This window comes from Peromyscus maniculatus, chromosome 15, assembly GCF_049852395.1.
Source record: "Peromyscus maniculatus bairdii isolate BWxNUB_F1_BW_parent chromosome 15, HU_Pman_BW_mat_3.1, whole genome shotgun sequence".
In the NCBI taxonomy this organism is placed as follows: Eukaryota; Metazoa; Chordata; class Mammalia; order Rodentia; family Cricetidae; genus Peromyscus; species Peromyscus maniculatus.
Genome location: NC_134866.1, coordinates 19,197,520 through 19,219,899, shown reverse-complemented (window position 1 = coordinate 19,219,899; position 22,380 = coordinate 19,197,520). Strand labels below are relative to the sequence as shown.

The window sequence follows — 22,380 nt, the reverse complement described above, 5'->3', positions numbered from 1 at the left end:
GTTCCAGTACTTGGGAGGCACACACCTTTAATTCGCTAGGGAGTGGAGACAAGAAGTTATATGGCTGGGTGGAGAAAGGAATACAAGTTAGGAGACAGGAGCTCACCCCTTCAGGCTGAGGATATGATGAGGTAAGAGGTGGCTGTGGCTTGTTCCTTTTGTTTCTGTGATCTTTCAGCATTTACTCAGATATCTGGCTCCAGGGTTTTATTATTAAGACCAATTAGTATTCAAGATACGGCTTCCTTAACATAGTTGACTGTAACTTTCAAATGTTAGACAAAATAAGCCCTTCTTTTTTAAAGCTGCTAAATGTATTTTGTCTCAGCAACAATTAAAATTACTAATATAGACTGGAAGAACTTTATTTATAATCATGTGGTTTATGATTAATAAAATATAAAGTTAATATTAAAATAACAGAAATAAGCTAGAAGGAGAAAAAATCAAATATGTGTTTTAGGAAAAATGATATATAAATGGTTACTACATGAAATTTCTTTAGCAATGATAGGCTTACAGAAGCATGATAGATGCATAAATATGGCTGGCTACCATATCCCTCAGAAATGACCAAAATAATGGATGGAAATCTGTTATTTTCACAAAGTGTTTTTTAGGCAGACAAAGTACACTGGAGATCCGTAAGTATCATCATGAGAATGGGACACACAATAAACTTATAAAATGATCTAAACACATAATCTTTACCAACCTGTATCTCTAATTAGGATTATCCTTAAACCTCAAAGGACTGTGCATATTTTAGATGGTTTCAAATATGAGGATTCCAGTATATATCTACCAAAATTACAAACAACTTATGTATTACATGCTAAAGTAAAACAATCTGTAGCCTTATAAACTTAGGTTAGGTACTTAATCTAGTGTCCACCACTGTCCTGGATCAGAAACCGAGCTCAGTGTAAGGTGAGATCTCAACCTGCTCTTAGGACTCTTTCCTCTTGTTGGGTTACCTTGTCCAACTTTGATATGATGGTTTTGCTTCATCTTGGTATATTTTATTTTGTCATATTTGGTCATTATCTCATGGAAGTCTGTTCTTTTCTTATGAAAGACAGAAAGGGAGTGGATCTGGAGGGCAGGGAAGTTTGAAAGGAACTGGAAGTAGTAGGGGAAGAAGAAACTGAAATCAGGATACATTGTATGGGAAAACAATCTGTTTTTAATAAAAGGAAAGTTGAACATGATAATATACTACTTGGTGTGATATTAGTAAAAATAGGATTTTTTTTCTGTCATTTCAAACACGATTGATGATACTGTAGTTAACAAAGCAATTAAAATGAGTAAGAGGGTTTTAAATTATTATTTTTACTGGTTTTTGAAAATACAATATAAAATATTTTGATCATATTCACCTCCAATACCTCTTCTTAACTCTCCATCGATCCCAGATAGTGTGCTCTTATTCTTCTTTTGTTTTCATTTCTTATCTACTGGGATTATTGTCATATACCACCACACACATTTTCTCACCATTTTAAAGTTAATTTCGATGTGGATATTCAAACATAATTATAAAATAATAAATTAAGTAGTGATGTTTGTTGTCTTAATTAAATGTTCTTTTCTCTAATTTTTCTTCATTATATTGAGCATTTCTATAATTCCTGTTCTTTCTTTTTTCATCTTTCTGTACATATACTGACTTTCTTCCCCTTAGATTTCCATATTTCTGAAAATCATGTGTTTCTTTAATGTATACAGTTTACAGTGAAGTCAAATACTGTTGATTATCCTCATGAATAATCCAGGTTATCGTTCTCATCATCACACTAGCTCTGTAGATTTGAGTTAAGTGTCCTTGTGTAATTTAGTGATTCCCAGTATACCTTAAGAGCTTTCTATAATTATCTTTTCTTTTTATTTATTGCAATGGAATGAAATTTTCTTGGCCACTTAGCAGAAACTATGCCTATTTTTTCCATGCCCTTCATAAGTATGTTGACTTTAAATGGGCTACTTATTGTCTAGAGCCCCCAGACATCTCAAACAACAGTGATTCTGTGTACTGCCATGTTGAAGTAAAAGTCAAGAATGTTAACTGTCAGACTGAATGGGAAGTGCTACAACAGATTTTTCTGAAATTCATCGTTTCACTGTTCTCTATCTCTCTTTTGAGGTATTGTATGAGGAAGAACACTTACCCATTGATTCCTATTTCAAGATTTTATTATTTTCAAATGTCGCCTTGGGAGTTTAGCTTAGAACTTGTGACATAATGCTGACTGCGTAGTAATTTCTAAAAATGGAGGTGACCTTTACCTGCCCACTGGCTTTAAATACATATATATATATATGTATATATATATATCCTTGTACAAGGTTAGCTGTATGGGGGCCTTTGAGACTGAGAACATTTTAGAGTTCTTTAATTTTTTCCCTTTGTAGATGTGCTTAATTGCAGAAGCAAGGAATGACATTCATCTTTAAAACCAGAAATTAGGCAGTTTTCTCAGGTACTCACACCAATATTCAGGGAGGGGATAAAACTGGGAAAATATATAGTTTGAACATTTATTTATTTATTTAGTTAGTTAATTAGTTAATGTGCTAGTTGAAGTTTCCCCTTCCTCTTCTCATCTCACTTCCTCCCCCACACCCCCACCTCTCTGTTCCCACCTCCAAATCCACTCCTCCTTAGTTTCTGTTCAGGAAAGTGCAGGTCTCCCATGGAGGATATCAACCAAACATGGCATATCGAGTTACCATAAGACTAAGTACCTCCCATGTATTATGTCTGGACAAGGTGACCCAGTATGGAGAGTAGGGTATCCAAAACTAGTAAAAAATCAGAGACAGTCCCTGCACTAACTGCTAGAAGTCTCATAAGAGTACTAAGCTCCACAACTATAACATATGTGCAGAGTGCCTAGGTCAGTGCTATGCAGGTTCCCTGATTGTCAGCTCAGTCTATGTGAGCCCAGTGAGCCCAGATTAGTTGATTTTTTCGGTTTTCTTGTGGTGTCCTTGACCTCTCTGGCTCTCAAATGAAACACTTACATGTTCAACATCCTTAGTCATCGGGTGAATGAAAATCAAAGACTCTGAGACGCCAACTTACACCTGTCAAAATGGTTACAATCAAATCCAAATGTGACAGCACAAGCTGGAGAGGATGTGGAGCAAGGGGAACACTTCTCCATTGCTGGTGGGAATGCACACTTCTGCAGCCTCTTTGGAAATAAATATGGCAGTTTCTCCAAAAAACCAACCAACCAACCAAACAAACAAAACCTCAAGAACCTCCCCCTCAAAAAAAAAAAAAAAAACCCAAAAAAAACCCAAAAAACAAAAAACTGGGAATCAATGTACCACAAAATCCGGCTATACAACTCTTGGGCATATATCCAAAAGATGCTCAATCATACCCCAAGGACACTTGCTCAACTATGTTCATAGAAGCTTTATTTGTAATAACCAGAACCTGGAAACAACCGAGATGTCCATCAACCAAGGAAAGGATAAAGAACATATAACATATTTACCCAATGGATTATTACTCAGCTTTTTAAAACAATGACATCATAAAACTTGCAGGAAAATGGATAGAACTAGAAAAAAAATCACCCTAAGTGAGATAACCCAGATTCAGAAAGACAAACATAGTATATACTCATTCAAAAGTGGATATTAGCTGTAAAATATAGGATAACTGTACTACAACCCACAGACCAAGAGACACTAGGTGACAAGAAGGGCTCAAAGCGGGGATGCATAGATCTCCCTGAGAAGAGGAAATAGATTTGGTGAGTGTACTGCCAGCAGATGGGGTTGGGAACATTAAAAATCAGTTTGGGCAAGTGGGAACTCAGGGGGAGTGTACTGAAAGAGACTACTGGAAAGGGAGGGGCATGTTTCAGGGTCAGGTAAAAACATGGTTTGAAAATGTTATAACCATTTTTCAGTTTTGTTCTCTTATGCAAACTGTTGTAAAAGGCCTTATTTCTTCCATTGTGATTTCTCCAGTTACATGTACATGACTCCAACAACAACAACAAAATGAAAATTATAATAAATATGTGTATATCTATTTAGATATCATTCTAAAGAACAGTTTTAGAAACAGTTGATGCAAACCAAGTTAAATAGTGAACGATACTATATATATATGTGTGTGTGTGTGTGTGTGTGTGTGTGTGTGTGTGTGTGTGTGTGTGTATACAAAAGGAGGGTAATTTGAATTATTAAAATGTGAAGTCAATTTAATATAAAATCCATTTAGAATATTAAATCTAAGTTTATTAGTGGATCTAACTTTGGTATGTCTAGAGGATGCGTCAAAGAAATATAAAATTGCTATAGATCATAAAATAAGCAACTTTGCTTTAAAATAAGTAAATTTATTTTTATATTAATTTTTCAAGATATTTCTTGTTGCTAATCAGCCAAATGATTATTCAGAACTACGTAGTGAAAAAAGATGAATTTACATTTAACAATAATACTATGAGTAATCTGTAGCTAAATTGTTAATTGTGTATCAAAGATACATGTTTGGAATTGGACATATGGCTTAGTGGTTAAGAGAACATGAGGTAGATGAAAGGTGTGATAGGTTAAATGTAATTGACCCCCATAAGCTCATAGAGAAGGGCACTATTAGGAGGTGTGGCTTTGTTGGTGTAGGTGTGGCCTTTGTAAAGGAAGTGTGTCACTGTGGAGACAGGCTTTGAGGTTTCATATGTGCTCAAGTCACACCCTAGTATCTCAGAGACCACTCCCCATTGCCTATTGGTCAAGATGTTGAAATCTCAGCTCATTCTCTAGCACCATGTCCATCTGCATGCCACCATGTAGCACCATGATGGTAATGGATGGAACCTTTGAAAATGTAAACCACCCCAATTAAATGTTTTCCTTTATAAGAGTACCCTTGGTCATGGTGTCCCTTCACAGCAATGGAAATCCCAAGACGTTGTTGGTTGTTTTTACTCTTTTGAGGGGCCAGCCACTCAGCTCCCAAATATATCATATGTGGAGGCTTATTTTTAATGATAAATGCCCATGCTTCATTTGGATTTTTTCTTGCCAGCTTTTCTTAACTTTAAATTAGCCCATCTACCTTTTGCCTCCAGGCTTTTCTTTTTCTTCTTCTGTATATCTTATTTTAACTCTTACTCTGTGGCTGGCTGTGTTGCTGGGTAGCTGGCCCCTGGCATCTTCCTCTCCTTGTTCTCTTTCTCTTCTTTTCTCCTGATTTCTCCTATTCATTCTCTCTGCCTGATAGCCCAACCTATTCTTTCTCCTTCCTCGCTATTGGCCATTCAGCTCTTTATTAGGTGTTTTAAACAAGCAAAGTAACACAGCTTCACAGAGTTAAACAAATGCAACATAGAAGAATGCAATACATCTTTGCATCACTAAACAAACGTCCCACCACATAAACAAATGTAACACATCTTAAAATAATATTCTACAACACTAAGACAAACAGGTTATGACTCAGCTGTGTGTTATCACAGGTTTATGGAACTGTTGTCATTACAATTAACAAAAAACAACACCTATCATCTCTTCACCGGCAATGCTAACTCCAGGCTTTTCAAAACCCATCAGTCACACCACTATTTCTTCAGTTATGAAAACCTGAAATGCAGAGCAAAGTCGAACAAACTGCCATGCTTTACTGTCCAAAGCTGACCTTCGAATAATTCAGTGGTCACATGCACCAACAGCCTCCATTGTCAGCTATCAACAAACAATGGTAGTCCTCAAGAAAATTTATGAACAGTTACTACTTATGAATAGTAATAATATCCAGATTATTACTAACAAATTAGCATATTTCATACATTATGGTTATGTTATATACAATATTTGAAAAAGATGATTCTTTTGTTCTGGCATGTAAGCTGCTAAGAAGTACACATATGGAGATAGAAAGCATAGGAAGAAGTTGTAACAAGTCTAATATGTGGGCTCAGAGGCATGGCAACAGAAGACGGCTCTGAAGTAACTGTTGTAGTTCATTACAAAGTGTCAGATTATTCAGTTATTATTTAATAGTGCATCTTCATGTTTGTTTGTACATCTCTTGACTAGCAAGTTTGCAATATCCAGTGTGTACATTTTAGAGGTGTGTAGGTTTAGATTGTTAATAGATCTATGATATTTTTGGCTCCATGTGATGAAATACACTATTATCTACATGGATCTCTTATTCATTCTTCACTAACCCACTCTTTCTTACTGTTCCTTCATATTCATTATAGTAACATTTAAATTATTATTTTTATTGATAAGCACATACACGGTCTTTGATAATTATTCCCAACCATATGTAGACAAATATCATGGGCTTTTCATTACTTATTAACAGCATGAACCCATTAGTGAACATTAGTGAAATTGGTCCAATCCCTTCATTTTATAACTTTGCTGAATCTGAAAGTCACTTTTTTTTGGCAAAGCATTCTATTATTTTCTCTTTTACTTTATATATATAATTCATTTATTTCTAGTTCCTCACAGGGATGGCTTTAATATTTTGTGAATAAATTGTATTTTACAATAAAAATATATGTATGATTTAGCTAAAATATATGCTTGCTTTAGGCTGCTTGGAAACAAAGACTTTTACGTTGGCCACAAGACAATATTATCTATATTCCCTATGGTTTTACATATCAGCTATTTGCTTCTACCATTAACCAATAAATTCAAAAGTTGTACAAACTCAACAATTATTTCTTGAATAGAATAGCTTAATATGGCAGTTATGAGTTAGTGAGGGAAGCATCTGTTCCTTTCAATGATACTGGGCATTGAACACTGAGTAACATGCATGTTAAGCACATGCTCTACCATTGTGGTAGCTTGAATAAAATTGACCTCCAAAATCTCATTAGGGAGTGGCACTATTATAAGGTGTGGCTTTGTTGGATAGATTATGGCCTTGTCAGAGAAAGTGTGTCGCTGCGGGGGCAGGTTTTGTGATTTCCTATGCTCAGGATACTGCCCATTGCTTCACTGGATTTCCTGAGGCCTAAAATCCAAGATGTAGCCAGCATCACATCTTCCTGAACAGAGCCATGATGCTCATGGACTGAGACTCTGAAACTGTTAGTGAGTCACCCCAATTAAATATTTTCTTTGTAAGGGTTGCTATGGTCATGCTATTTCTTCATAGCAATAGAAACCCTAACTAAGACAATCACTAAGTTATATAACCTTAGCCCAGAACTGTTTCAAGTGTTTTTTTTTATGTAATTAACATGAGGAACTGTAAACTGCTATGGTGAGCTATCTTTGTATAGACATTGCAATACAGAAATATGAGTGATAATCATAGTGACAAAAATAAGCACTGGAGTTTGGCTGCCATTGAGTGAATTTTGATTTCACTGTTTCATATGTTTAGAATCACTATATATTTTTTATTGGTCTACATTGACTTCTTGACATTTGAAAGTGAAGAAGATAGCAGTAACACCTTTACATAAGGTATGGAATATAAGTGATAGGAATAACACCAAGCATAACACATAATAAGAATTCAATTAGTACCTATTTGTTGTTAGTTGTAGGCATAATGGTGTTTTATTAGTCACTATTCTTGCTACTGTAGCAAAATATCTGTCAAAAGGAACTTGAGGAGGAACAGGCTTATTTTGGTTTATGGTTTGCTAGTACAGTTCATCCAAGGAGAGGAGGCATGGAGCAGGACTATGAGGCAGGCAGTAACATCACATCTGCAGTCAGAAAATAGAGATCCATGCTGGTGCTGTGCTCGTTTTCTTCATTGTATTCAGTCCAGAACCTCATGGGATGGTTAAAGCCACATTCTGAGTAGGTATAGTGGTTTGAATGAAAACCACTATATGAGAACCCATGGGCTCACAATGAGAACCCATGGGCTCAGACGTGGGCACACTGTGTCCCCAGTTGGTGGCGCTGTTTGGGAATATTTAGACAGATTTGCCTGACTGGGGGGTGTGTCACTAGAGCCTGACTTTAAAACTGTAAACGGTCCACGGCACTTCTGTTTCACTCCCTCTCTCTCTGCTCTGTGCTTGCAGTTCAAGATTTGAGCCATCCATACTCTGCACTTGCCGTCATGCCTGGAGCTTGCTGCCATGTTTCTCCATCATCATAGACTCTAACTCTCTGCAACCATATTCCCCAATACATATTTCCATAAGTTGCCTTGACCATAGTGTTTTATCACAGCAACACAAAAATAGTTGATACAGTAAGCTTTCACTATTCCGACAAACTTTTCATTAAACACTTACAGACTTCCAAAGTTTGTCTCTAGGTAATTGTAAAGTTGACAATGAAGAATCTCCAAAAAAGGGCAGGGAAAACAGATCATCAGGTAAAGAACTTGCTGCTCAAGACCTAACCTGAGTTTGGATCCTCAGAACTCACATAAGTGTGGTAGATATGACAGTCTTACTGTTATTCTATCATGTGGGTGGAAGAGACAGAATATCCAGAGAAAGGTGGATAATAAGAGTAACTGAAAATATTACTTCTGGGGTCAGAAGGGGACTATGCCTCCATATAGAAGGTAGAGAATGATCAAGGATGAAAAATAAATACTACTTAAACCTCAACATTAAAGCACATACATGTGTATATGCACTAACATATTTGTGCCCAGAAACATATGACTATGTACACATAAAAATATGCATATGTAGATAAAAAGTAACCAGCACAAAGTTGTATTACTACTGTTACTGGGTGACTAGAGCAATGTGTATTTTCTCCAATGTGCCCTGAAAGCAGGTTGTGTTCTCTTCACGATACTATCATCACACCCTAGTCTAATTTGTCATCCTACCTTGCTTAGAACCCCAAATATTCAACATCAAAGTTTTTTTTCTGATTCTTCTTAGTTAAGTAAATATTATCTAGGTATACAGGATGACCATTTACATTTTTGTTGTTTTTTTCAAGGATATTTTAACTCTGATCATCATGGTCCCTAGGTGAAAGAAATATATGTAGCTATTATTCACTATTTTGCTAATGGCAAACCATTTAATGAGCACAATTCAACTTTACATTTTTATAGGCTCCTTTTACATTTAAGAATGTGGTGTGTGGTTGTGTTATTACACAAACACCACACACACACACACACACACACACACACACACACACACACTATGTGTTTTTCTGAGGTTTACTACACTATTGTAATAATCAGAAGCATGGTGGCGTGCAGGCTGATATGGTGCCATAAGCTCTGAGAGTTATACATTTTCATCCATAGGTAGCAGGAAAAGAGAATGAGCCACCAATCCTGGCTTGAGTTTCCGAGATCTCAAAGCCCATCCCAATGACACACTTCCTCCAATGCCACACCTACTCCAACCAGGCCACATCTACCAATAGTTTCAGGCCCCATGAGCCTAGGGGACATTTTCATTCAAACTGCTATAACATAGGTATTTATTTTATCCTATTTGAAGAAAATACAACAAAAAGTGTGAAAGTTTTAATATTTAAAACACATACCATTGATTCTTATAACTACTATATTGACCCATGAATAAGAGAATCTTTCAATGGTTTTTATGCATTACTTTCTTGAATTTGGTTTTCTCAACTTCATATCACTTCAATTTACAGACAAAAAAAGGCAAAATGAAGAGAAAGACCAGTCCTCCATAGATGTACTGATCACCTCTAGGCAGCCGTATCTTTTCGATGTTTCAGACCAGAATAGATTAGATGGACTATCGCTTTTTCAAAATGGTTGAGGTTTTCTCCATGGTCCCTTCTCTTCAGGAATGCTACACATCTCTGTTTTATAGACTTCTGTTATAGCATCTTGTTGGTGCTTTTCTTTGGGCAAGAAAATATGAGCAGAAGTTAGGTCAGTCACTCCCAAACTGAAGTTACTATTGCTGGAATTAGAATCTTATGGTTGTAGTGACCCCTGTTATCTCCTTCCTCTTTGAGATTAGAAATGAGGCATCAGCAAGGATCGGTATTGGAGTAAAGAAACTGCGTTGGAAAACTGACTATGAATAGATATACTAAATAGAAACTTCAGAAAATATCTAGGCAAGAATTGTGAAAACCTAGGTCCAAATTATGTATCCCAATAATGGATATAATGCCTGAAATACTGATCATTATAATGGTTTTGGTGAGTTAAATTAATGGAAGGTATTGACTCCTTGAATGGAAACTGAAGATCTGACTGTGTTTTACGTTATCACTGTCCTGTGATGAATTTCCTTGTTTACTATTATCTTGTCTCATCTGTAGCTAGAGTTTTCCTGCCTTGCCCACAGTCAGGACAAATCTTTGTCACCCGCCAGTCCCACAGCCGCTCAGACCCAACCAAGTAAACACAGAGACTTATATTGCTTACAAACTGTATGGCCGTGGCAGGCTTCTTGTTAACTGTTCTTATATCTGAAAGTAACGCATTTCTACAAATCTATACCTTGCCACGTGGCTCGTGGCTTACTAGCATCTTCACATGCTGCTTGTCCTGGCAGTGGCTGGCAGTGTCTCCTTCTGCCTTCCTGTTCTTTTATTTCTCCTCTCTGTTAGTCCCGCCTATACTTCCTGCCTAGCCACGACCAATCAGGTTTTATTTATTGACCAATCAGAGCAACTTGACATACAGACCATCCCCCAATACAGCCAAGTGCAGACCATCTCAGACACCTGCACTCAGGCCCATGGTCCTAATCATCCTCTATGCAAACCTGCTGGGTAACGCCACAAGGAACCCAAGAAGGGCTCCCACAGGACATGCATTAACATCCCACAGCACTCATCCTTGGAAAAAAATAATAATCCTTATACATAATATGATTTCGATAAATTTATTTTATAAGCAACCTTCTGGAGATTTGTGTTGTTAAAGAATTAATCTTTACTGAGCTTTATTTGTCTGCCTTATATATGGTCATTTCTTCCATAAACACTTTTACATTACTTAACTCCTTTACTACAGTGCATTTTCTTACATTTCTTTTCATTAATTTTAATTTGTTTTTATCAGTAGAGAACAGCTTCTTGTGTAGTAACAAATAATAGTCTAATTCCCATGTTGTAAACTCCATATACCTCACCTTTCATGCTGCATCCAATATTCTGCCAGATAAGAAGCCAATGTTCTCCAGTCCACATCCCAGGCTGGATCAGTCTTCATAAATTGGAATAAATTTACTCTCCAGTATTCTTCAGGGAGATGAAGATGGTCATTCCCATTCTCAATCCAAGACAACAGAGATAGCAGGATTGGCGAAGAAATTTCTACACAGACACACACACTTAGCAAGATACTGTCATGTTTATGATCTTACTAGCTACATGTGTGAGTCACAATAACGTTAGGATTAACTTTTTTAGAGACACAGTCAATGGAGCTGTAAATATTACATTTCTTCATGCCTCCTTCACATGATGGACAGGTAGCGAAATTGTTTTGTTTGTAATGCCTCCCCAAGCTATTTTAACTTGTCACAATATACAAAGCTTGGCTACACCAAATGCATCAACTTATTTGTATTACTTCAGTGGAACAAAAGATTTCAGAAAGACACATTAATTTTATTCTTATTCAAGACTGACATTGAAAAGACATTATTATTTGTGTAGTTTGTGCTTCTTATCCCAATCTATTCTTGTTTTTAAATGGCACGGAACCTGTGTACTTGACATTATTGCTGACTTTTATTAAATTTTCTCAAAATTACTGAATTCTTGATATTTAAACGGCAAAAATTACCAATTCTTGTAGAGAACTCAATTGTTAAAGCCAATCTTTATCATCATATAGTGTAATAAGATATATAATAGTGTATTAAATACTAAGTATCAGAGAAAGATCATTATGAATGAGGTACACATTATGATTTAGATTATTGCAAAGGTCTTAGTCTTATATATCCCATACTAGCTTTTCTTCTGACATGTTTTTGTCATCAAGATGTACTATAAATTTTCAGAAACAACACACTTTTTATTAGAAAAAATCATGCAAATTTTAAGAACAGGAACAATTAAAAGAACCCATAATGCAGTCCGAAAAGATTCTGCTACCTCATACTGTATGCACCGTATTAAATCAGGATGGAAACAAGTGACTGAATGGTAAGAAACCCCTTAACCACTACGCATCAACAGGGATAGCCTGATGGTCATTTAACGTGTGAAGAATAAGACAACTCTGAGGTATACGGAGTTTATTGTATTGTTCCACAAAATTAAAAAAAAAAAAAGTCAAACTCCCTGGTAGAGTGAGGACAGGAGTAAAAACATTTCGTCTCTGATCTGCCACACAACTGATACATTTTCAGACCTCGGTGTCAGGGCTAAGCCAGGTGCTATCACTTTATCTTCGCCTAAGGGTCCCGTTCTGCCCAGCTCCTTTAAGGAGAGGGATTCAGTCCTTCCACTCATTCAAAGCACTCCAACAATGAACGCCAGTGGGGAAAAGAAGAAACAAGATGCATTTCAAATACAGGATTCAATTACTTTTCACAACTCAGAGATGTTTCAGAGGCACGCTGGGTTTTGTTTTGAGGGCGGGGAGATGACAGGGAAGGAATCCTGAGCCCCCATTGGCTCGCGGCTAGCCACTGCAGCTGAGTCTCCTCTCCATCACCACCACCCCTCCCCTCCGCCCGGAGAGCATTATTGATCTGAAGGGTAAATGTGGAGGGAGCCACAGAGAGGGTCCAAGCGTTTCTGAGAAGAGAAGCTGCCTCTTCCAGGAACAAAGTGGTGTCTGCTGGCTGCCTGGCCTGGGAACCTTCTGTGAATTAAAGGGGACAAAATGCGCGTTCGTGGTTTGCTACAGTGATTTAGAAGAGGGAAGAGAGAGAGGCGAAGTCGCACCTTGGAGCAAGGCTGTGTTGTTGCAACCCACGGCTGCTCTTCGCGGGGCTGTTCCTGCAGCTGCGTCTGCTCTCAGCCATCAGGTAAGGCTCCTTCTCTAACTGAGGTTGGATTTCGTGTCGTGTGTGTGATCGCTTCAGGGAACACACACACAGAGTCGCGTGCATGATTAATAAAGTGATGCCCGGCTAGTCAAAGCTGGAGAATGTTATTCGCCGACCTGACGTCCGAATCGGAAGGTGGAGAGTGGTTTTGCTTTAGGAAACTTCTGCAAGTTCTAAACAAGTCTGTAGTCTCCACAGCGAGAAGCTGCTGCGTTTAACGGGAGGGAGAGGGAACGCGTTCACCACCGCTGCTCCTCAGCTGGGCTAAATTTTCAAATGAAAAGTGGGTAAGCCATGGATGTTCAACTGGTTATTTTGTAAAATGCTTTCAGTGGGGCTTTAAAGCAAAAATAATGCTTTCGTTTCAAAGCGCCAATTCCCTTCAGTACTTCACTGAGAGAAAAAATTTTAACATTCTTACTTAAATTACAAGAGTGAAATATTTCAGTAGTGGACCTCTCAGTGTATAAGCATCTGCGTTTCCTACGACAAAACTCACTCGGGACAATTACTACTACGACAGCTGAGGATTGTATATTGTGATGTAGAAAATTTTTTTCCCATAGGTATTAATTATTTGATCTTAGTAAAAAGATACAAAAATTATATGGAATAGAGAGCATAGAAGCTAATGATTCTTTCAAGGCGATTATTGGCATTTTTATAAATATTATTTTAGCACCATCTGCTCTTTTCTTCTTCTTATACTGGAATCATGGTGGCTTCAGAACCTCTGTACTTTGGGGTCTGAGATGCCTTTTACAGATACATTTCTCTGTACTCTCTGGTGAGGCAACTGACATACTTTTGGCCCATTCTGTAACCATTTCATGATTTACAGTTTCTTATCAGATATTTCAAAGCTCATTTACACACTTCTCAGCAAGAAAATCACTTTACCTACTTTGGGGGATTTACATGAAGTATATTCAGAATATATGGGCACAATTTAAATTACTCTAGAGATGACATAACAGTGGAAAATCTAAGGAAGCATGTGCTCATTTTATCTTTAGAGCATAGTTGATCTGATGGGAAATTTATAAAATAGAACTTAGACACAAGCCGTCATGAGCCTCTGAACATCATGATCATAGCAAAATGTATTGCTACATTAGGCTGTGCAATTTAAAATATCATTTTGACCTTTTGATAGCATAGCTTGTAGAAACGGATGGATTTATGCTGTAAATATCCTCTTTCATTCTCACATAACATGTCTTCAGAACTGAAAGGCAGCTGAGTATTCTTTCCTAGCTGTAAGCAGTTGATTGACACATTGTTTTGGAGTGCTCAAGTGCAGAACCATACTTAAAGGGGGAAGCTTCCATTTAACTAACTGGCACAGCCTGCTTACTCAGCAACAAGACAAGAGGGTTTTCTCCACCTGCTAAGGAAACTCTTGGATTAAAAACCGATTCATAATTAACTTGAAATCTCACTTAAGAATATCTTTTTTTTTCCCGTTAACAATACTTCCTTTAAAATCTAACTTTGACCATTAACCTGAAACTAAAGTTCTTACTCATAGAAAAGGGGGGAGGGTATTATCTCTGCTCTGTTTCCCTAATCTCCAGCTGCTATATTTTCAACGTCTACTGCAGTGTGCTGTTTTCAAGCAGTCAGGGGAGTTTTAAGTGAAGTGTTTTGTGACTGCACCTCACTTCTTCGACTGATCTGTTTAGCAATGTACTCATTTCAGATAATACCCACAACACCAAAGAGCTCAATGAGAAGGGGTGATGATCATTTGTTCCTTGTGTGTTTTCTTGTTGTAGCAAAATAGTCCTTAGCTTACCGAAAAAAATAAATCCTGACTAATGCTTGATTTGACAGACTTACTCTGGAATTCTAGGGCACCATGCTTATCTGCCTACATTGAGGTTTTTATGCTTGGGACTGTGGCAGGTCATATTTCATAGAACAATATGTGATATAGACTGAAAACAATCTTATGGATTCAGGTCTGTTAGTCTATATGTCACTCTTGCCTCTTAAAATGCATTGTGAAGAATATCTAATCATATTAGCTATTAAATTAAACCTGCAGATATTCTGTTTACACTGTATTTATGTGTAATTTGAAGTATCACTTCTTATACACCAATACCATCTAGATGTCATGTTATTAAGTCTAAGGAAACGTTAGAGAGGTGCAGGGCAATAGTTCTTTTCAGAAGTGGGACACGTTTTCTTGTAAAAAAAAAATGTTGCATCTAAAACCGTGAGTAATAAAATGACCTATCCATGCATCTTTTTACAAATATGTTTACACTTCCAAAGGAAAATGTGGCTACACAGCTCTCAGGTAAGGTAAGACAGTATTGTGTCTATGTTTGAAAAAAAAATCATTGCCTTTAAAATGTGATTATATCACACATTATCAGTACTAGATCAATAGACAGCATTTAGTTGATAATATAGTACCAATGATAATCCTATTTATAGTAAAACATAAGTAGAAATAGTTCGTCCATCCTGCTATAAAATGACTTTTATGAATAAATGAAATTAATATTGAAAAATAAATCATTTCATTATGCAAGGGTTGAAATTTTATGGATTTTTACCTGGGACTTTCTCTTTATTTGCTGATGATAAGTGATAATCAAGCTTTTTATAGGATGATAACTGTTAAAGGCACATATAAGTTTTGATTTTAAAGCAAATGTGTTTTCCTAAATTGCTATGCAGAAGAGCTGATATATCACAAGCAAGCTGTTAGGGAGAAATGAGTGTGAATGTGTGCAATGCAGGTTGTGTTGAGCATCACTGTGATTCCTCAGAGCTAAAGTACCACATGATAATTTGACTAGTAATAGGGAACAAATAAAATTTTATACTAGACTAAGTGAAAGTTTTACTCAATGAAACATTAAGTAAAAAATAAGCTGCACATGAAATGCTTCTCCTTTTGTCATATCTTTGGAACATGTTTTACTTACTCAATTATCCATTTATTTTATCATGACATTTAATAATTACACCTTAACATTTCAAAACCAGAGTATATGCACATTACGCTATACATTTAGTTTTATTCGGGTGTGTAATCACTAATAAACTTATTAGTGTTTACAAAGTGAGGAATAAATTAAATCATTATTTTGCATCAGTTACTTTCTTTGCCATTGACTTCCAATTGTAACCTTTATTGTGTAAATATCTGTATGACTACTTTATAAATAAGTTAATATTACCTTGAATATATGGACACATTACTATGCACTGCAAAATCATTCTTAAAATATATACTTTTCATGCATATATGAATTAGAACCATAGTCAGAGGTGAGGCTTAAGGCTGTGCACAGATATTCATTAGGAGAAGAGAGGGCTTACACACCAGTGTCTAACTGATGTACTGAAATGGCTAAAAGATGCAGGATTGTTTTTCACTTCAATGTTAAGTAGCCAGTGTTTGAGGAGAGGTTTTGAAATAAGACTCATTATCAAAGTGGGGTACTAGTTTTAGATATGCCTGATAAAACCTTCAATGCATTATGTAATTAATGGTTTTCATAGCTCTGGGTTTTATGATATAATAAAATGTCTCCTATGTATAAAGATGAAAATCTTGATTCCTTTACTGCCTGATAACATCCTGGAGATTGTGCTAAGGCTTAAAACAATGTCATAAGAATAAATCTTTGGGAATCTGGGAGCAAATCCTTTTATTCTTGATTATAGGATTCTTGTACTAGTCATTGTGGTATACTATTATTCCATTGGCAACACTCATTAATGGACATGTCCTTCATTAAAATTCAACTGCAGAAGCCTAGGCTACAGCTAACAATAAGGCCTACCGCATTAATGATAAAATGTGTTTGTCATGAGTTATTAAGTACTGGACATAATTATCACAATGGAAATAAAACTGCCCTTAGGCTACATATATATCTGGGCCATTGAGATGGCTTCGTGCCTAAAGACACCTGTCATCAAATCTGGTGTCCTGAATTCAATCCCCAGGGCCCATATCATGGAAGAAGAGAATGAACTTTGAAAGTTGTCCTCTGATGCCAAAAACGTCCATGTTTAAGCACATAAACACACACACACACACACACACACACAAATGCAAAATAATTCAATTGATTTTTTTCAAAAACTCAGTTAATAAATAGTCATAGTTACTTGCATTATGGAAGAATCACTAATTGTAAAGAAGCCTTAGGTCTAAAAAAGGGAGACTACTAATATATAGTGGGGCTACAGAGATTCATACCAATTAAAAGTGTTATTTCTCTTGCAGAGTGCTGAAGCTCAGGTCCCCACATCCCCACTGGGAAACTCACAACTGCCTGCAGCACCAGCTCCAGTAGTTCAACTGCCAAATTCTAGCATTTGTAGACACTTCACTCATGTACAAACTCACCTGGAGACACACACACACACACACACACACACAATGAAAAATGAAAATAAAATATATTCTAAAAAACAGTCAGTGAATGTAGAGTCAAAGGTGGTTGTAATATTTCTTTTACTGGACACTGGGACAAGTAAAGAGCTGAGATATAATCTAAGAGATATCTGGGAATGAAGATCAAAACTTACAACATACAGATATAAAATAAAATGTAGACAGACATGACTATAGTGTTTAAAAATAAAATACTGAATTTTATCTGATATTACAGAATTTATTTAATAATAAATCCTTTTGAGCTGGGCAGTGGTGGCACACACCTTTAATATCAGCACTTAGGAGGCAGAGGCAGGCAGATCTCTGTGAGTTCGAGGCTAGCCTGAGCTACAGAGTGAGTACCAGTAAAGGTGCCAAAGCTACACAGAGAAACCTTGTCTCAAAAAAAAAAAAACCAATAATAATGATGATAAACACTGATAATAAATAATAATAATAATAATAATAATAATAATAATAATAATAATAAATCCTTTCTTGATGGAAATAACTAAAATATTTGGTTAGCTCAGTTATCCATACAAGACATATGTCCTAAAAAGTACATAAGCTTAATAAGTGTTGAAAACAAATGGAAAATGCCAAAAATATCTAAATGAAAATAAAAATCCTTAATTGGTTATAAGTTGTAATTATTTATTAGAAGACTTATAGGAGTGGCTTAGGTAACAATAAAAATGTAGTCACAGGCCCTGCTAATGGCATAGAGTCAATCAGAGATCTTGCCTTCAGTGGTGGTTCCATAGATTAGAACAGAGCTCCAAATTTACTGATGCCTAGAAATATTTCTATCATAAGTTTGTAACTGTTATAGGTTATTACTAGTTTGTGGCATTGCTGATATAAACAACACTAATGTATTTATAGTAGTATAAAATAATTATTTTGTAAATAATATTTGATACTGACAGATATTTGTTACCAGACTTTAATTTTTTTTTTTTTTTTTTTGGTTTTTCGAGACAGGGTTTCTCTGTGTAGCTTTGCGCCTTTCCTGGAACTCACTTGGTAGCCCAGGCTGGCCTCGAACTCACAAAGATCCGCCTGCCTCTGCCTCCCGAGTGCTGGGATTAAAGGAGTGCGCCACCACCGCCCGGCATCAGACTTTAATTTTAATTAATATTTTATTGCGTAGTTATTTTACTTTAAAAGTGTTTAAAGGCTGTGTTGTGGTATCCTGGCAGCAATCCCTTGTAATTTATGTTCCCTGCATATCATGATTCATCAAAAGGATCAGCCCAGTGTTTACTTGACATACACTGTCTATTTTCTGTAAGTATACCTAACAGTGTTTGTATAATGGTGGCATTCCCTAAAGGTTCATTTCTCAGAATGCATCTCTGTCCTTAAGCATGTCTATATATCTACAATGAAACATTCTTCTGGGACTTTGTGAATCAATATTTCCATGAAGGGTTGCCATTCCTGCAAGGGATGTGATTGCTGGCAGATTTTAAAGTAAGATTTAACTGGGATTTCTCTCTTCCTTAATTACTGGCAGTAGGATCTGAAGTAGAGAGAAGGAGCATAAGCTTTTGGCAAGGCTTTAAGTTATATGATAGTTAAGCAAGAAGGGAAAGCTGGGATCAATTTTTGAAATCAGCAATAGCATCACAGGGAGAAATTTCAGTTTTCAGCATCAGATGCCAGCATATGTGCTAAGCTGTCCATGAGAAAAAGACATTCAGCATTAGGTAGATCCTAATAGAGTGAGTCCCCGTATTGTAGCTGTCCTGTGTTCTAGTGTGCACATTAGATATACTGAAACTGATAGTGTGAATTGTCAACAGGGGCATTGATAGGATATTTCTCCTCTAGTCCATTCAGTATTCTCTACTGTCATTTAACACGCACTTTGCATTCCTACTTTGTGCAATGTGATCAAGGAGCAAAATAAGAATAAGGATCGCCTATAGTATGTGGCCTGCTTCAGCCTACAGGTTATACATGTCCAAGCAGGAAGATTGCTGAGCAGGCAGGTGTAACTTTACGAAAGCAAATATTAAGACCTGATACCTCAAAACACATGATGGAATCTCAGAGACACTGGCCTGTTGAAGAAATTTAAGTGCTAAATCATTGGGAATAAAATTTTGGAAGCATCAGAATAAAAAAAACCACCCAATTCTGATACTTGAACAATTTTTAAACAAAACCCTTTCATATGCTTTTTATTTTGTTAAAATTTCATTTTCTTCCTAGTCTTCATTCTCTTTGCAAGATTCTTTTTTCTTCAGACTTCTAGTTAATATTTCCTTGAACTCAGTTAGAGGATGAACTCAGTTAGAGGAATAGACCATCCACATAAAGACTCAATAGAGACAAAAGCCTCTCAGTAACATTGGTTTAAATCCTATCTGTGTGTTTGTTTTCAAAACTGTCTTGATTTCCAATTCTCTTATTGCATATCAGACTGCCATCTTATAATGTGTAATTCATAGTTCCACTTGAATCTTTAATAGTCACTTCAAGCATAAGTTGTTCAAAACCAAATTCCTGATTTCTATTTTGTCCTTGCCATGGCCTAATTTGACTACTTTTTTTTTAAATCCTGTTCATCTTGGTGAATTACACACTGTATTTATCAGTTTTCCATAGCTCTGACCCAATACTTGAAGCAAACAGCTTGGGGAGGTGAGGGTATTTTGCCTCATAGTTTTCAGATTGCAGTCTGCAGTCACTTGACTCTGGTGTTCCTAGTCAGGTGATACATCGGGACATGCAGTAAATGGCAAGGCAAACATGTCACTTTGTGATGCCCAGGAAGTAGAGAAGAAGAGCAGGCTCTGACAGTATTGCCTTCAAGTACATGTTCCAGCAACTTTACTCCCCTCTAATGGTCATAAAGACTAAGACTTTACCCCCTCCCAATAGTGTTACAGTATGGAATCCAAGCCTTTGATATATTGCTTTTGAAAAATATCTATTGCTCAAACATAACACAGAGCTAGAGCGAGTCCCAATAGCTTGGGATTTTATGATCATTTCTGAGACTTTCCTGGTCCCCATTTGTTCAACTATATATCAGTTTTGATGGCTTCATAGCATCCATGTTTGGAATAGATTTACCTTCAAGCCAATTACTTCTTGTGTCTCACATCCACAGTCACCGTTAACTTAGTCACTCTCATTTCAGATTGAGATTGTACAATTGCAACCAAATAGTTCTTTCAGAAAATACTTTGGCAGTTTCTTCTCCCTTTAGTGTAACTTGTAGCATAGTGTCCGGGTATGAAACCATCTATATTACCATGAAAGAACTACCCTTGGCTGAGAATCAGTGACTGGCCAAAACTTTTCTTTTTTTGCATTAGTCAAATTTTTCCTTATAAGAAACTCTCATTCTCATTGAGCTACACACTTAATTTTAAGTAAAACTGGCTTGTCATAATTTCTGAGTGATATCTTTAGGCATTGCCTGTAAATTGTGTTTGACTTCCAAGGAGAATCATGACCTTTATACATCTGTAAATTCTTTTAATTGGGACAGAAGAATATTAATTATTTCAATGGATTATGTCATTGAATTATAGATGATCCCTAATTTAAAATGTATTGAATTAATTTTTTTTATAAATTTTGGTGTTTTCCAGTGCTAACCATGTGCAGTGTTACATTCTTATAATTCTAGACATGAACAGGAAATTTCAACTTCCATTTCTCCATGCCATCACAAAGGTAGATGATTAGTACTCTACAGTGTACTGTGTGGCTGGGGTATGATGGGTAGTTAAGTTAGATGTTTTATAGAGAAATTGAAAATAATTTCAATGTACAATAGGTTTATTGAGATGCAATGTCACTGTAGGCTAGAAAACATCTCTAGTTCGTTATGAAATTAAAAGCAAGTTCTGTGAGAGAATTTTACCATAAAAGTGCCTGGGATCAAAGGCCCTGTATAAGTTTGGTGAATGAATATTGAAGAAATAATATGATCACATGAATTTGCCTAAACATATACATACATATAAACTTGTTTGAACAATTTAGGGAGAAGAGGGAGGTATGCAATGTTTAATTAAGATGCTTGAGTGAATACAATGTGGCCTACAAATACATTTATAATTTATAATATGGGTATATTTGTATTTTTTACAGAAGCTATATCCTCCTCTTAATTATTTGAATTAACACTATTTGAGTGCGAGATAGAAAAGCATTTGAAAATTCAGGGCAGAATAATGTGAAAAAATTACTGGTCATCATTTCAACTCAAAATCCGATACTATTTTACTGTAAAATGCCCCAATTTCTCATGTTGTCTACAATTAAAAGAAAACAACCTGGAAAAGCTAAAGTGGTATATGGAGGCTGAAAAAGGTTCAGCCTAATTGGCTGCAAGATTCAGTTTTGTTATCTGAAGAGCACAGAGGAGAATCTGCGTTAACACCTGGACTTGAGTCTGTGTACAGTTCAGAACACCTAAAGAAGCAATTAAATGGTTTAATCTTAAAGTCTTCCAGAGTTTAATTCTGTAACTCTCTTCAGAGGGCATTGCTAATTCTTTCTGAATTACTACTGCTTCAAACTGCACTGCCTTAATTTGAGTGGTATTCAGAACTCCATTCTCTCTAATGGAGTTAATTGCATTATGAAAGTCAGCTGTGAGTGGAAACTTAATTCCTCTTGTAGAGTGTCTCTTGACACAGTCCTCTCTCTTCTTTTCAATGTGACATTTCTACCCATTTATGTAGGATAATGTAGCAACTAGTCTTCCTGGTTTACAACAGTTTCCAAGGAACATTATTCAACAAATCAAAGCATGTTAGCTATCTAAAGCTGCCTTTAATTTTGTACATGCTCAGGCAGTCTGTTCTAATAGACTCTTAAGTCCTTGGAACATTAGCAAATCTCCAAGCTTTTAAACAAGCGGTGACCTATTCATTTAGAGCTCACTTAGGTTAATGACGGATCATGGAGCTGTTTGATTTGCAGTGAGCTAAGTTGCCCATTATCCCTAACGTTCATGTGGGTCATGTCGCCACATCCAAATAATGTTGA

General features: G+C 36.3%; 1 protein-coding gene across 3 annotated transcripts in view; it reads left to right on the top strand.

Annotated features, from left to right (window-relative positions):
• The first annotated feature begins 12,624 nt into the window (after positions 1 to 12,624).
• Positions 12,625 to 22,380, top strand: part of Cdh12 (cadherin 12) — a 993,285-nt gene continuing 983,529 nt past the window's right edge. For all 3 annotated transcript variants that reach the window (XM_076551719.1, XM_076551718.1, XM_042261391.2), the window contains exon 1: positions 12,625 to 12,926. The gene's annotated coding sequence lies outside the window, so the exon portion shown is untranslated. The remainder of the gene's footprint in view (positions 12,927 to 22,380) is intronic.